The sequence below is a fragment of the Neopelma chrysocephalum genome, unplaced genomic scaffold (genome assembly GCF_003984885.1).
Source record: "Neopelma chrysocephalum unplaced genomic scaffold, ASM398488v2 Primary Assembly neopelma1_172, whole genome shotgun sequence".
Lineage (NCBI taxonomy): Eukaryota > Metazoa > Chordata > Aves > Passeriformes > Pipridae > Neopelma > Neopelma chrysocephalum.
In genome coordinates, this window is record NW_020897834.1 from 182,909 (window position 1) to 188,304 (window position 5,396).

Sequence of the window (5,396 nt, forward strand, 5' to 3'; positions counted from 1 at the left end):
GTTTGATGTAGGAGTGAGAAGGTTTCGTGCCCTCAGTACAACCCCCCACAGACAGTTCAATGGTCGGGTTGCAAACACAACAGGGGAGAGGGCCAGGGCTGGCTGAGCTGTCAGTGTTTTAGGATAATACCCTGAGGGAGAGTAACAAAATCTGCCTGTGTCATAAATAATGCTGAATGGCTTATTTTGGCAAAGAATTTTCATTCCTGACAAATGCCATTTTGAGACAACCAATAACCACCTGCTAATTTGGGATGAAATTAGAATTGGACTCTGACATCCCCAGGTCAGCTCAGATGCAGTGTTTGGTGGGTTTCCAGCAGAGTCTCTCACATGGCTGATAGGAAATAATCTTTATGAGGCTGTCAAAGGGAAGGGAATGCCCAGCCTTACAAATCCTTGAGCTGGTTTATTGGGAAGGCCTATGTCAGAGGATTGCTAAGTAAAGCACATTACATAAGGCTGCCCTTTGGGTCGCTGAGGTCTGGTAACTGGCACATATTTTCAAGTCTATCAGACTGATTTCAGCATCTCCTGAATTATCAGTACCCCTCTGCTTTTTGAGGCAGAAGATGGGTTTTCTCTTCTGCAGACCTTCCGTGGTTTGGTGACTGTAAATGTGCTTAAAGATGTGTAAATGTGACTCTTTGGATGTGTCACCTGCACTTTTTAGCTTGAATCTGTCACAGCACAAGCTCAGCAGGTTGTGTGGCAGCTCAAGCTCTCTCTTTGACAGGAAGGATGTTTAGTTATTGAGGGGCAAGGTAGGAAATCCTCAGCACATCTCAGTTGGCCTCTGTGATGTCAAGGCACTGAGAATCCAAGCTCAAAATCTGGTTGATCTAAAGTGAGAGGCAGGGAATGATATTCCCATTTGGAAAGTACATTAAAAGTACAGGCAGACCTGCTCTCCTCCCGCCGGTTCCTCTTCCTACCTTTGTCATGCCTTCATGTAATTAATTGCTTTCCAATTACCAGAGGTAGTTTTATGCAGGGGGGCAACAGGCCCCTTGCCTGGTGTGTGGGGATTTACTTTCAGCTGATTAGAAGCCAAACCTTCGGAAATGATGTTTGCTTTAGGCTCTGGCCTGTCCTGTTGGATGGGGCTGGACTGGGGGCTGTGATTCCAGGCCAGGTCACATCCCTGGGGCTGCAGGGTTTGCCCAGCTTTGAGTGCTTGGAGAGCTTCGTGTCCAGCCTCTCCCACGGGCACTTTTGCTTCCTTGGAGAGGACCATCCCTGAGGGGAGAATGGCAGAGTGTGACTGCCATCCTTCCCTGAGATGAGAATGGCAGAGTGTGACTGCCATCCTTCCCTGAGATGAGAATGGCAGAGTGTGACTGCCATCCTTCCCTGAGATGAGAATGGCAGTGTGGCTGCCATCCTGCCCCAAGGTGGGACCATCCCTGAGGGGAGAATGGCAGTGTGGCTGCCATCCTCCCCTGAGGTGTGACTGTCCCTGAGGGGAGGAACACGGGCCAGGGAACACCAGGAATGTCTGCAACCTGCAGGCCTGGGGAGGGGTGGGAGCAAGGAGAGCTCTGGGTGCTCCATGGGTGCCCACTGCTCTCTGCCAGCTGAGGGAACTGTGTCTGTAACCTTTTCATCCCCTGCCCTGGGTCTTTGATTTTGGGACTTTTCTCGTTTCCCTGGAGATTTCCCTCCCTCAGCTCCAGGTGGCTCTGGATAAGTGTCTCCCAGCAGAGGGAGGCTTTGCTGACAAGCCAACCAAGTCTGGAGGTGTCTGATCTCCATTTCCAGCCTGACCCAATGGTTCCTAACCCCCTGTTAGAACCTTGCACACCTTCCATTCCAAAGGATTGTAGGTGACAGAGGCTGCTCTCAGCTGTGTAACAGGAGTGCAGGCTCGTGCCTCTCAGTGCTGATAAATCCACATTAACACTGTGAGCTGGTGCTGTGAAGTGCTCTGCCCATCCCTTTTAATGCTCATTCTTCAAAGAGTTATTTCGAAAAAGGAAAGTACGTGGAGAAGCCTCATCTTTAAATGTACTTGGTCACCTACTTTCATCTGAAGTTCAATTTGTCTTGTCCATCAGGGACCCCACTTGTTCTCCAGGTTGGTTTTAAACCAGTTGAACTCCAGTTTCCTTTAAACCACTCAGAGCCCTTCAGCTGTATCAGAGTTTGTAATGACTCGCTGTGAAGAGGAAACACAATCCACAGAAAAAGCTCCACTCTGACTGACTTGTGAAATGCTGAAGAATTTTGTTCATCTCAAGTTTGTCCAGCACCATTACTGGTATGGACTAAAATAATAATGAATAGGAGGCAGGTGCTCCGGGTTCCCATAAAAAACCAGATCCTCTGGATGTCTGGCGGACTAACAGCCCTGTGACAGGCGACACCAGCCAGGGCAGGGCCAGACAGCCCCCGGGAGGGAAGGGACAGGGAGAGGAGGGACAGGGGAGAGGAGTGACACGGGGAGAGAAGGGACCCGGGGAAGGCGAGAGGAGGGAGCGGCTGAGGAGGCTCCGGGGACCCAGCACTGCCCCGCGAGCTCTGCCTGCACAGGGACCGGCTGAGCCGCGGCTGCCCCAGCGCCGGGGCAGGAGGGGACCTCGGGTGGCACAGACCTCGGGTGGCACAGACCTCGGGTGGCACAGACCTCGGGTGGCACGGGCAGGTGAGTGCCGGACCTGCTCCGGACAGGGGCTGTGTTTGCTGTGAGCCCAGGTGGGTTTGAGCTCCTTGTGATCACCTTCACAGGGCAGAAAAGGTGGAGGGACAGACCCTGAGGGGGGACTGTGGAGGGACACGGTGAGAGGAGAGCGATGCCCTCTCTTTCAATTTTTTCCTATATTTCCTTTTTTTCTATGTTTAAATTTTTTTTCCTGTATTTGCTTTTTTCCTGTATTTCCATTTTTCTGGGCGGGACTTTGAGCAGCCTGGTCAGGTGGAAAGTGTCTCTGCCCATGGTAGGAGGTGGAACCAAACGAACTTTAAGGTCCTTTCCAACCCAAACCGTTCCAGGATTCTATGATTCTACGATTTTGGTTATTTCTCTGCTGGATGGCAGCATAATTTTCTGGCTCTAGATTATACACCTATTTCATTTTGATATTTTAGTGCTGGATGAAGAGAGAGTTTGGCAGCTAACAACCTTCAGCAGGAATGGGACAGCATTCCCAGAAATGGGAGTCCTCTGGTGCATTAACTGTGCAGGCACAGGTCAGGCAGGGCACTACCAGGACAGTGCTGGAATTAATTCCGGCGTCCCACACAGAAGGTGGGAAGGTGGCACATGCTGGGGCCTCTCGGGGCTCCAGGGAGAATTTCTTACCATTTATTTCTGTGTCAAACTTCCCTACGCAGGGAATGAAACGTTAAAATAGCTCGTCAGGCAAGGACAGGGCTTTTTTCATCTGTTGCCACTGGCAGTTTGGGGCAGCAAATAAATAAACAAACCAGAACTGGGGGGTTTGTTGTGTCTGGTTTGAAGCGGGGAGGGAAACTGAGGAACAGCCTCGTAACTTCAATCCCTGGTGGCATCTGAATAGCACAAGTTCTATTATTTCTTTTATTTACTGCAGGCACTGAGCTTTATTAACCCTCTGCCCGCCCAAGGGGTGGCACATGCAAAGTGCTTCCAACACACACAGGTAATTTTAGCTGGACAAGGGCATTTGGCAAAGTCCAGTGGCCATGTGGGGTCAAATGGAAGGGGCACAGACATGTCTTGCTCTCTGAGTGGGTTAAAATGTGCTTTTCTTCAGTGTCTCGGGGTGGAAAGTCCTGAGGGGGGGGGATGTGTCTGGTCACATGTTTGTGACATCACCAACACCTTTAATCACATCTTTGGTGAGTTTATACTAAACGTGTGTTGGCCCCATCTTGTTTTTTCCACGTGGAAAAGGGTAAGTAAATTCTAGCACTGGCCAGCCCAGGTGTTGGAACATGCAAGAAGGATAGTCCTGGGAGCAACTATCCCAGGAAAAGCGGGAATGTTGGATTTATGGGCAGCCAGGCTCCATCTCAATCCTGGATCGTGCTGCCAAACCCCTCCGGTCAGTCACGGATGCAAACCTTTAACTGGCCCTGGACAAGGGAAGAACAGAAATTCTGTGTGCTCTGGGAAGGAGGGAGCTGACCTGCAATGTGAAGGCAGAGCACTGCTGCCTCTGGGATCCTCACCCCAATTCCAATCTCCTCCTCTTGAGCTGCATCCCAGCGGGAGCTGCAGTGGGTCCAGTCCTGGCTCCATGTGGGCAGGGCTGACAGACCTCAGCTCACTCGTGGCATCTTGGGTGGGTGTGGGGGGGAATAACCAAGGCTTGGAGACTCAGTGGGTCCCTTAAATTCCTTCTGGAGGGTCCAATGTGGGTGATGTGCTGCTGAGGGATGGGGCTGAGCTTGGCTGTCTCCCACTGAAGGGAGCAGCGTGTTCTCAAGGCTTGGTACCTCACATTCATTTAAATTCAAATATTACGAGTCCAGAGGACTCACTGTGGCACCCACATTCATTGTGGGACTATTCCTGGTGCAGGGCATCCTCCTGGTCAAACCAAAATGCTGCTGTGTCACCCGCCTGGCCCATGGCCTGAGCTGGACAAACAATGTCCCTTTGCTTGCACAAGACCAGCGTGATGAGTCCTGCCAGGCTCCCCTGACTCGGGGTAGGATGTTGGGTGCTTGTAGAGGTGCAGGTACTCAGTAATCTTCACTGAATTTGGACCTTTATTCCATTTTCCATGCCCAAGTCTCTCCTTAAATGACTACAAATTTTTGGGTTTCCTTGCCTGGTGTTTGTGGGATGCTCATTGCTGTTACATCAAGGTAGACTTGAAACACCGAGCTCTGCACGTCCTCACCCATTACATCTCTGAATATTTCTGCTCCACAACCTCCCTGACATCACCCTGACCCTCAGTGCAGTGCCTGCCTGGACACCCCACGCTGCAGGGCAGTGCTGTGGCTTGGCCAAGTGACTCACATTCGAGACAAGTCTTTGAACTTGCTCATTTGTTTATGAACTGGGAAATCCAGCCAGTTTTTTGAACCTACCTTGGTTTCTTCAATTCCTGCTCTGTCTGAGCCACGTGTTGGGTGCCAACAGTCTGTAGGAAGGGCTGTGCCAGTGGGAGCGGGAGGACTTCATGCTGGTGTCCCAAGGAAGGGAAAACAGAAGATTAGAAGAGTCTTGTTTCCAGTGAAATCAGACTCTTAAATTCAGTCCTGAAATAACTGTCCTGCAGCTGTTGCCTCTTGCCACTTCCTCACTGCCTTTCCTTAGGGGAAGAGACTTTTCTTCCAGGGAAAAATGTGTCCCCTCTGCAGTGAAAGCAGCGGCCGCCGCTGAACGTGCCAGGCCTTGCTGGGACATCCTGCAGCTTCCCAGGGGCTCCTCCACTGGACACAGGGATTGTTCCCAGGGGCTC

The 5,396-nt window shown here is 51.2% G+C and overlaps 1 protein-coding gene across 13 annotated transcripts in view; it reads left to right on the forward strand.

Moving 5' to 3' along the window:
- Positions 1 to 2,575: 2,575 nt before the first annotated feature.
- Positions 2,576 to 5,396, forward strand: part of LOC113976573 (immunoglobulin-like and fibronectin type III domain-containing protein 1) — a 40,827-nt gene continuing 38,006 nt past the window's right edge. For all 13 annotated transcript variants that reach the window (XM_027701875.1, XM_027701876.1, XM_027701877.1 and 10 more), the window contains exon 1: positions 2,576 to 2,644. The gene's annotated coding sequence lies outside the window, so the exon portion shown is untranslated. The remainder of the gene's footprint in view (positions 2,645 to 5,396) is intronic.